The sequence below is a fragment of the Schistosoma mansoni genome, chromosome 1 (assembly GCF_000237925.1).
Source record: "Schistosoma mansoni strain Puerto Rico chromosome 1, complete genome".
Lineage (NCBI taxonomy): Eukaryota > Metazoa > Platyhelminthes > Trematoda > Strigeidida > Schistosomatidae > Schistosoma > Schistosoma mansoni.
The window spans coordinates 34,340,088-34,351,881 of NC_031495.1; positions in this window are offsets into that span (position 1 = coordinate 34,340,088).

Here is an 11,794-nt window from a genome sequence, read left to right on the forward strand (position 1 = left end):
ATAAGGACGCATCTCGTGGGTCTGACATGGCTTACTCCAGGTACTAGTAATACTTATTCCGCTACTCTTCGTCTACCATAGCGAACACACCAGCCAGACGTGACAGATGTAGATAATCAATGGGATTCTGATGGTTGGACATGTCATGATCTTTTAGTATTGTTACATTCTGAATGTCTGATAATTATTCTATTCCAAATGTTTGAATAACATCGAGTGAAGACTCAGTTATAACTGGTTCTGCATCCAGAAGCATAGAATTATGAGACAGAGTTTGTGTATGACAATAACACCCACGAGGTGGTTGGCATGTGGTGAGACATTAAGATACTGAGATAATGCACTTGCTGGAACTAAAATGATAGATTCAGGGGCGTTCTGGGCTCTGAACAAGATAAATTGTTATTATAAGAAGATACATTGTAAAGAGATGAATTGAATGAGGTTTTGGAGTAAAGGTCAGGCCGATTTCATTTACGTTATCGTTCGGTAATTAACCTAAAAAATCGGGTGTGGTTAGGACTGTGTTTGACTATCCCACAAAGTTCATAGGCCTATCCCCGAATTATGTGTTTGTAAGTTAACTGAACCACATCGCGTTGCTGCTGAGTGTACTGGTCAGATTTCGCCATTGTCGGATTACATAAGTAGCAGATACTGAGGAAACATTTCTGCAAGTTGGAAGATTAGATGGGGATAGAGATTACAGTAGTTTTTGATGGTGAAAAGACGATTCAATAAAACGAGTCTCTAAATTTAGAATGACTGCTAACATTTTTAGGGATACTCCCTCCTCTCCTTGTGCTAGTTTCACCCTACACCTAGCGGCAACACATGTTCGATCAGAACAATTCTGAAGTGAAGGAGGTAAACGGTAAGTGATTCTATGATGATAGTTACTTAGTACCATTTGATGATGTGCATATGGAAGTGTCTCCTAACAAATATTCTCAGTATCCCTTTAAAGAAATTGTTCATGTGAGAAAATTTTGTATCCAACAGCGAAGCCGCATTGATGACACCTCAAATAACATGCTGAGCTACAACAGAACAGAGTGAGCAACTTAATCGGTTCTCAAGCGAGTGGTAAACTTTGTCCCCTTTTCTAATAAACATATGTAAGAAAACTAAAATTGTCTCACACTTACACCCTGACTATTAGTCAGCGGCATTGCTCAAGGTATTGTCTTGTGCTCACTGTCTTCATTATAAACATCAACAGTATATAAAGGTACTTCGTTACACGTCAGACTTACCCTCACGCTGACGAATTACATGTCATCTACATAATCCGTATATAAGGACTTAAGTTGAATTCTACAAGCAACCCAAACAACGTAGATGGTCGGTGCAATCGTTGGAGTTCAGAACTCAACACAAAGAAATGCAGTTGAGTATGTATGAGCGAAATAAGTCTTACACAATGAAAATGGATATATTTACCTGTATATGGATGGATGTGCAGTTTTAGTGTGCTTCCTTGATGGTATTTTTCAGTTCTCTCATCTTCGAAAGCCATTGTCGACATCATGTCTTGCTCAGTGCATTTTAAAGTGGTTTAGTGATGATGCTCCAACTATTACTGTACCACTGCTCGATAATTTATTGTTTGTTTAATGCTCGTCACGTTTATCCTTTTCCCTAATAACCCCTCTACTAATTTTAAGGTTTGTCACAAGGATACATCGTCTCAATAAATGTCCAACTAGGTTTTCTGAAGTTGGTTTTCAGAATACGGTAATTGATGTGAAATGTTTTCGATTTCAACCTTTTTTCGAGGTCCTGTCTTAATACGTTTACGCCTAGAGGTTTTATTTTGACGATCATGATTTTTTCACTAATTATGGTGTGCACTGGCGCTACATAATAGGTCTTTTTCAATGTCTGATGTGTGTGGAATTACTATTTCATCTCATGTTTGCCTATAGGTCAAATTTTTAGCAGAGCTTCCACCACTTAATTACCAGTGTTACATGACGATATGTGACAGAGGACGAACATAGAAACTTTGGTTTATTATTTCATGTAGTTCCATAAGTGATACGGTAGCTTCACTAGAACCATACTTGTGAACCTAAAACCTGGAGACTACGTTTTCCAGCAACACGTTTGTCGCACACAACTATATAGTTTCTTCCCAGGCACGGATCGGGTACTGAACGTGAGCGTTCTTTCAAGGTCGCTGTCCATACTAAACTCCTACTTCTTATTACACTAAAGCTCCATCTGTGATATTCGGAAATATTCAAATTTGTATGCTAACTAGGAGCCTCCTAAAACGGCTAGTTTAAGACAGAAGGAGCTTTGCGAACACAGCTAAGCATATTGTGCTCGGGTTTTGCAATGACTTTCTTTGTGTTCTTTCCTGTAACACGTAGTACAACGATGGCTTTTAAACGGACAAAACCTTTTGAAATGCCGACCGCCACATAACCAGCATAGGGACGATGGTTTGCCGCTGTCGTTACGATAATTCTGTATGCTGGAACCTTGTAAGACTTTTCTCTCAACAACATTAACGTGGAGAAACTGGTTAGCGTTTTCTACCATCGAGGTATCACGCTTCAAATTCACTAACCTTTGACATTCAGTAGTTACTTCCTGCAGGGACATGCTGGGACAATGTTCAAGCTTGCTTTGGATTCTCGTTCGGATGTCAGCATCCTCAGGTGAACGCAGGCTACAGACAAATACTAGGCATTTGAACTGGTCTTCAGTCATGGAAGACGACTTGAACCTCTCACATTCCCGGTTCACAATACCTGCATGTTCCACCCAGTCATCTCCTAGTTCTTTCGTTATCTTCAAGCACTGGTAACGGATATTAAATAGAGATGACTGTTCTCCGAAGATTTGAGACAGGGTTTGAATTGTTTCATCAAAACTAAAGTCTTGTGGGTTCTTCGGAAGAATAAAGTTACTATAGCGTTTATGTTCTGTCGTCCCAAGTTTTCTTAGAACTATTCTGACTTTTGAGGCGTCATTCGGTCTGCAGAGATCAACACGGAACAAATCTTCATACTTCTTAAACCAAGAGTCAAAGGTAACACCTGCTGCACCATCAAAATAAAATTCATGGATTGCATTAATAACTGAATCAGTATGAGATACTTGTAATTCATCAGAAGCAGAGTTTTGTTGGGACATGCATAATTTCTGCATAAGGGCTTCCATGATCCTGATTTAAGACTGTTCAAACCGCTTTTCTTGACGCTCCATTTAAGCTTCTAGTTGCTCCAAAGAAATACTCATCGTAGTTTTTCCCGTCGCCACTGATACGTCTTACTGATTGAACGCTATATTCGGATCGTAAGCTAGTTTCGTAACCTTCAAGCTAGAACTACACAGCGACTTGAACACGAGAGAAAAGGCATAAAATATGCGGGCAGCACTTTACTCCAAAGGTTCGTTTTTGCACAGAAAATATAGGGTTTTCATAGTGTTTTAAAAGTCCTTGATTTTTCCTGGAAATTCTAGAATACTAATCAACATATTAGCAGTATAGTAATCAACCAATCAGAACCTCTGCATGTGACTTTTCATTTTCTAGCAAGACTTCTAATCAAACGCTGATTGGATAAAATGCTTCTTAATGTTTCTTGAGCTTGTCATGTCTATTGCGAGTAATTTAAAGGATCATCCCAACACATATCAGCGCAAACAGATTGGGGGGCAAAGTCTGAGTAGTGTAGAGGACCAAGAGACAAAATAAGGCAAATGATTGGTTTACATTCACACCCAGGAAAAGAAAAGTAAGAAAACAGCGTGAAACCTCTGCGTTTGATGCCAAATTGGATTGCAGGGAGGAGATTTCAGGAGTTAAAATTCCACAGCGTGTTAAGTTAGACCTCACTGACAGGTCGGTCATTTTTCGTAAGTGAAGAGAATCTTCCGGAAAGGAACAAAAGGTAAGATTTGAACACGACCTCAGCCACATTAAGTCAGTAATAAGCAAGCTACTCCCAGAAACAGCCTAAGGAGTTAGCATCTGTAGGCTTTATAGAATAGGACAAAATGTGGATTTTGGATGTACTCAGAGAAGATTACCTTCGCTTCAGCTGATAAAGAAACCTAAGAATGGGAAACTTAAGCGAACTGATTGGATGCGGATTATACGTCCGTGAGGACCTCAGCTTGATTGATCGTACTAAGAAATGATTGACAGAAATAAAAATAAGTGAACGCCGCCAAAATGATGTAAAAATACTTTGTACCTTGGGGTTTTTAAATTGTAAAGGTTCAGGACGAAATGTCAGAAGTGTCTGATAATGAAATTCAGTCGAGGTTATCCTGTACACAAAAAGCATCTTAATGATACGAGCTGTTGAGACGGTGACACATGATTCCAGGACATGTGAACTGGGTCGTTGCAGGCTGAAATGTAAACAGCAAGATATTTATTTATAGTTGTAGTACGCCACAGTCTAGAATGTATAGTAGGGGGATTTCTTCTAAGCAAACTTAAGTCCTGGTATAATGGGAGTAAAAGCCTTATGGTAGACGACTTTGGTGCACCGTATATAAACTGGATAAACTTAGAAGTAGGGTCATCAACATCGTCATTTGATTGAATATTGTTAGAAAGCACAATGGCATTCGCCTTATCTCAGAACATTGGAGATCCCATCGGATATGACTTACGAAGCTCCTCGTCTCTTTTTGACAAAGTCTTCACACAAAGTAATGATGTCAATCGAGTGAATTTCCTCCCGCCTTTAGGGAGAAGTAATCATGTAGTCACCTTATTCAAGTTCATGGGGTTATGACCCGTCAAACAGTTGCGCTGAACTGTCTTAACATATGGAAGGCAGACATGGAGGCAATAAACGCTGCAGTATCGACTGAAAACTGGACAATAGACTCAGGGGCATCAGTAGAAGCATGGACTCATTTCATGCAGTTATACGATTGGGTAACTCAACCATACATCCCAAACCCTGGACAGTCCCAAAAAGAGGTAGTACGGCCATCCCTGGATAGACCGGGATATTCAACGTCCACCGAGACAGAAAAGAAGTGTTGGAAAGGCACCATAAGCATTGGCACAGCAAGTATCATGGAACACCGCAATTACAGAATAAGAAGAAGGCGTTTGATTCCCAACCTAATAAAGGAAAGGTGTGGATTGAGAATGATCAAGAAAAAGCAGAGGCTATGGCAAACTAATTTGGGGCAACTTTTCACACAGAGGCCTCTTCTTAAAGAAGAACCAGACACAAATACTAGGTCAAAAAAGTCTACTCACAGTAGGCCTCGATCGGGACGATGTACTTAAGGCCCTTAGCACTGTAGACAAGGAAAAAAGGGCAGGATTAGATGAAGTACATCCCGAAATACTGAAACAAACTGCACAATATACCGCAGTCCCACTGATTGTGAAATTCAATACGTCGCTTGACCAAGGTGTGTTACCTATGGACCTGAAGCATGCAATCGTCACTCCAACACATAAAACAGGGTCGAGACAACTTTCATTAAATTACAGACCTGTCAGCCTAACCAGTGTTGCAGTCAAAATACTGGAAAGAATAGTCAAATAGACCATAATGACATTCGTGGGAACCAACAACTTGTTAAACAGCGAACATGGTTTCATAAAACGTTTATCTTGCACAACAAACCTCCTTATAGTAAGGGAGCATTGGATAAAGGCTCTAGACAACGGAGAATCAGAAGATGTCTACATAGACTTCAGCAAAGCATTTGACAAGGTGCCAAAAAACAGACATTTATTGAAACTTGAATATCTTGGCATTGCCGGACCCCTCCTAAAATGGCTTAAGGATTTCCTAGTGGATCGTAAACAGAAACTTGGAGTAAATTCGAAGCGCTCCACCTGGAGACCAGTACTGAGTGGAGTACCTCAAGGCTGTGTCCTAGATCCTTTACTTTTTATACTGTAAATGATCCTCCAAGTATAGTAGAGTCCCCAATGTTATTATACGCTGATGATATAAGAATTTGGTGATAAATAACAGGAAACGCTGATGCACGCACACTTCGGGCAGACTTAAGTATTGTGGTTTGCTGGTCTAAAAGATGGCTGGTGCCTATCAACGCGGCAAAGTGTGTTCACCTGCACTTTGGGGATGTAAGGATAAATAGGTACAGCATAGGGGAGTGCCTACCCGTGATCCGGTTCCACAAAAATTTTATGGTGACAGTCAGTCATGATCTTAAGATCATGGCCCATTGCCGGGAGGTTGAAGCCAAGGGGTTTAGAACCCCTCATCAAGTTAGATACTGCCATGTTCACTGCAGTATACACAACCTTAGTATGAACTAAGCTTGAAAACTGAGTTCAGGCTGCGAGTCCCTGTTTCAAAAGTGACCTAAATACCCTGAAAAAAGTACAGAGGGCAGGTACGTGTGTAATTCCAGAACTCCGGGATTCACCATACAAAGAGTGGTTTGAAGAGCTAGACCTCTTTACTCTGACCTACCGCAGATTAAGATGTGGTCTGATTTTGACGTATAGAATACTAAGAAGTGATTGCGGACGTGATATATCCTCCCTTCTTCTTCCCACTAGATTGAGACATCTCAGAGGACATAGCAGGCGAGTAGAAAAGCCAAGAACGAAGAAAATACCTGTGACACAGGTTTTCACACAGTCATCAATTATTAGAACCTGTTATCTGAAGCAGTGGTGCCCGCACCTTCAACTGACTCATCTAAGAGAAGATTAAACACCTAAAGAAGGATAATGGAAAAGGAATAACATAGACCGTAGGCCTTCCGTCCTTACCATACAAATCTGAATCCGAGTCTGTAATGGTCTAGTAAATATTGAGCCTTACACCCTAACTAACAAGCAAATACGATTCTAATTTCTTCAATTTTAACAGTGCGGTTTTTCGACACAACTCGGCTCGCTCCTATATAACAGTTAATTTTTGTGTTGTTTTTTTGCGTCAGGAAAGGGTTTGTTGTTCTACGAATCCTAACGCGGCTTGTATGAACAATAACCCCTGATTTCGGAGTTTGATGTATGGTTTGACTTGATACTTTTGGTTATTTATCGCTTTACGTATGCTTCTAGATTTTAAACACGTTTTATGCTGATAGAGTTCTAAATCGTACATGTTTTTTCTTAGTTCTGACTAAAGTATGAGTAGTTCACATATCTGGTGTAATGGCATTGCTTTGTTTGCCATGCATGTTTTAGCTAGAAAAAAGTTGTTCCGATGGTGGAACATGAAAACTTTTAGTCTAAGTGGCCATGTCCAACGTTATGCTGTTGTGGCTGTGGCAAGCGAATAAGTCATGTGCACCTCAACTTGTTATGCTTATTATTTATACAAAAATCTTGGGATAATAATGCATAACGAAATGTACAAGTCTTAGAAAAAAGCATCAGTCCGACATTTCTTTCCTCTATTACAGCCAAAGTTCCATAAGTTGATTTACTGAAGTCATTGTCATGGTCGACTAATAGAGCTTAGTGTAAAAACGATTTGCACCTCCTACTGTTCTATAAACGTAAAAAGAGGTAGATCTGCCGATGAACCAAAACTTCATAGTTGGGAAATACAGAAACCCGAAAGACAAAGTTGACCGAGATGTTCATTTCATATTTACTATCATTTATTTGGTCACATTTTATTCATCGTTTGTTTAGAGCAAATAATAGGGTTTCAAATGATAAAAATGACTTAATTTTAATACAGCTCTATTAGTTGACAATATTATATTTTATGAGATGGCTTAGTAAACGAAAACCATGCAAAACTAAAGTCAGTTTGGTATCTGTCTACACATTCATCCCACAAGTTGTGAATTGTAGTTTTTATCTGAGAGTTGACAACTTTGTACTTGTCTATCAAATCCTAATTTATTATAGCCAAATCAAATGTCCTTCTGTTTAGAAATTCAGAATTCTCATCATTATATAGTTCTTCTAAACGATGGTTGTTTCTTTCAAGTTGGTCAGTGTGTTTGGCGTACTTGGTTCATCGTAGTATTTTGTTCACAAAATTTGCGAAAGTTAACATTTCCAGTTGATTAAACTGTTAAAAAAGTAAAACTTAGAAGTAGTTAGGCATTAAAATGGTTGGTTAGAAAACCTATGAGTGAACTCCCATTTTTTACGCAGCTAGAAAACATGTTTGAGTAACATAAACAAAATAACTGAATGAAATAAAGAGTGCATTATTTCAGTCGTTTCGGTAGTTGTCTACTACCTTTAATAGACCATTCATCCTAGTGGTATACTGATAATTACTAATAGGTATTCAGTAGAGTATTTCCGATTTTTCCTATGCCTTGGGGGGGGGTGATGAAACCTGCATAAGAATGTATCTTTTTACCGAAAAGTTTTCGGTCTTCCGACAGTACTTGTCACTAGAAAGCGTACCAATGAAATGCGCTAATTTAATAAAGGTTTTTGAAAATTTGTGCCTTAGTTAAGACTTATCATTAGGTTTCTTTAAGCAAGCTACACAAAGTGATATTCGTTGAAATTGTCCAATATATTTTTATTTGGCTACTAGTAAGCATAGAGATATTTTTAAACGAAACGCTTTTTGTCTGACTTTTGAGTGATCGATTTCTTGTCCAGAAGTTCATAGAATTTGAATTTAGAAGTCAGAAGTCTATTTTTCAAACTAGGTTCTTGGTGGGTTGATTAATCTATGTAATGTGTTAAGAATTAACACTAACTTTTAAGGTACCAGAACAAGGTAAAGATGGACGAGTCCTCGATCTTCATTTGACACTAGACGTTCTGCTAATCACCTACAGATTTTTGTACTCGGTCTTAAGTCATACATTTTGTGTGAGGATCAGGAGTAAGAACCACCTCCTCTTAGCGAAGGTGAATCTGTCTCGATTTTCGGCTCAATGATTAAAAAATGAGTCCTCCCACGTAGTAGTAGATATTCTCAACCTCGTAGGTTATCTGATTTATAAGGTTTGTTAGCAACTATGCACTGTTTTTTGATAAACATTCAGTCTCGTTTGTTGCGAAATTAGTACTTTCCAATGCAACAGAGTTCTTGTTGAAGCAACTTAATTTTCTCGGATTGATTCATCGAATTATTTAAATTCGTATATCATTTAAGCCTGCTCATGTAAACAATCACTCCTGTTAGTTGATTGTGTTGTGAAGTAAACTGGTTTAATAGTAAGTTGTGGATAATCGGTAGGAAACCATAAATCAAAGTTTTGTTCTTGTTGACACTTGCCGGCAATGTGTGTACAAACTACATACTATATACCCTCCTAAATTGTGTAACATTCACCCTCTGAATGAAGGGAAAGATGTTTGAAAATGCTACATATTAGACATTTGAAAAGGATAATCATCCTCACATCTCTATGACTACCATGATTAGTTACATATTGGTTAGTCTTGTATTCACTGGCTGTCTAAATAAACAGAAGTTATCTTATATATGTAAAACTGTTCTTAGTAAGACTTATGTTTTTGTCGTATCAGACTTTGTGTTTTATAAGTTTCTGTTTTTAATCTATTTTTTATGACATGGTCAGTCATTCATAGGCAAAGTCACACCATATAAGTACAGAGAGATTATTTATTTATTTGAACACATATTAGTACAAGAGGACACCAGATATATATGAGTCAGGTTAGCAGAAGTAGTAATGGTATCAATCGTATTGGAAAAGATTATGCATAGACAATATTATTCGATAAAAATTGAATTTGTTGAATAAAATGTATAAGGTAATTTTACAACTCAAAAATAATGAGAGACAAAATGAATGTATCTGGGCTGTTGTGACTGATTTGCAGCCATGTCACCAAGCATCTCCAACCATTGGTTGCGACAATCGCGTGCATTCCAACCAGGTAGTCTGCATCCTTCAGCACTCCTCAGTCCAACAGTCAATGATTTCATGGACCGGTTTCACTTTTTAGCTTGGCTGTCTCCAGCTTTCTTCCAACATACCTCAACGCCGGTGAACATCACACGTCGAGGTAGGAGGTGGTCGGAAGTACGTAATATGTGTCCAAACCACCTCAGTTGATCAATATTCACCACGTCAACCTATGATCTTGTGTCTAACTTCATCACTACTCACTCGGGGTCCCACACACGAGGGACGCTTCGAAGAGATCCTTAATCAAATACTAGTAACCTAAGAATGTCCTCTATTTCCAAAGGCCATGTCTCACAACCACAGAGTTAAACAGCGATAACTGCTGAACAGTACACTTATCCTTTGGTTGACAGACGGATCTCGCCCTCTCTACATGTTTTTTGATATGGGTTCTATCTGCATTTTAAGGCTACTATCAAAAGTGTATGCTGATTAAAATTTATCTTTAAATGTCATTGTGATAAATGTGACAAGTGTACTCACTTTTCCAGGGTTGTCTTTAACTTTTTGCAAACCCAAGGGTCTTTTTGTTCGTCTATATTTGTTGATCGTTTGCCATGAAATTTAAAATATCCAAGTTACGAAGACGTGTAGATTTAACCCAGTCAGGAATCACTCCCTTAAATCGTTGATCAATGCCTTATTAGAGGTTGTTACGTCAATAGAATTGAATTGTGATCATATATTCTACAGCATTCACTGCTAAATCCTGATAATCCTCATCTTCCTGTTGTATACAGATCATGCAGCGATCACAAATTTCCAGAATATTTTTACCTGTATTATTTACTCTTCACACATTTATTTCTATTGAATATTATCATATGTTGACCAAAAATTCAATCACAGTCTCTATGTTAGGCCAAAATTTTCATAGTATAAATTATAAGTCAATCGGTTTTTGTTAGGGATTCCCTTCTTTTTACTCTATCGACGAAAAAACCGTGGACGTATGTGGAGCGATTTTGTATCTTCTCATCTTATTTGAGCCTCTAATCATCAACCTCGTTAACTTATGGAATTCATTTCTCTGTTATGAACCGACATAATTTCCTACGAAGTTCTATATTATTCCATCTCCCTGACAGTCTAAAATGTTTATTTAAAAGTAACATATGCCTATCCCTTGGTTTGTTGGATTAACAGAATTAGGAAATTCCACTTATAAATGCTTGACTGGTTTCACATCGTGTCTCATAACTTTGAAAATCTATTTTCCATGAAATTGTTGACTTTACTCTCTCCAAGTATAGATTAATCTACAGATTTATTTTGGTTAACTGCTGAAAAATACAGATATAGTGTTAAAAATCGATAAACATTGGTCTAATCAAAACAGTAACTGGTGTATAATTGCATAGTTTCATTTACTTTCTTTCATATATCTCAATAGGCAGGTTAACTCATCTTACTTTAAATGTTATTTGCTCAGTTTTAGCATTTCGTGGTCCACTGCATTTTCAAGTTTCTACGCCTATCATACCAATCTTTGAATTTTTTATTCATTATGCCGTGGACTTTTCCTGTCGGGTGAGCTAAGGTTACATGATAATGACTGACAAATTTATTTACCAATTTATTTTGGAGTTGATAATGGTGTTACTATAGTCTCTAGGTGCTAATTTAACAAAATTTGTTTGCATGTCTATTTGTAAACTTCTACCCTGTACACTGCATGTTATGGACTGCTCATAAATACAGTTAATCATGCAAATATATATCATCTGTGTATGGTGATAGATTTTTTACTTGGTTGCACATAATTCTGTAACCTACGTTTGCATAAATTGTACCAGTTAATATTGTTATTAGTATTATATTTAATGATATTTTGTGGCTATTTAGTTTCTTGTGTTATTGAGGCTAATCATACCACAGAACCTGTTTCTTTTTGCTTTCAAATTACCTACTTGTTCCAACTAACGCATTTAACCAATTCGGATTACAT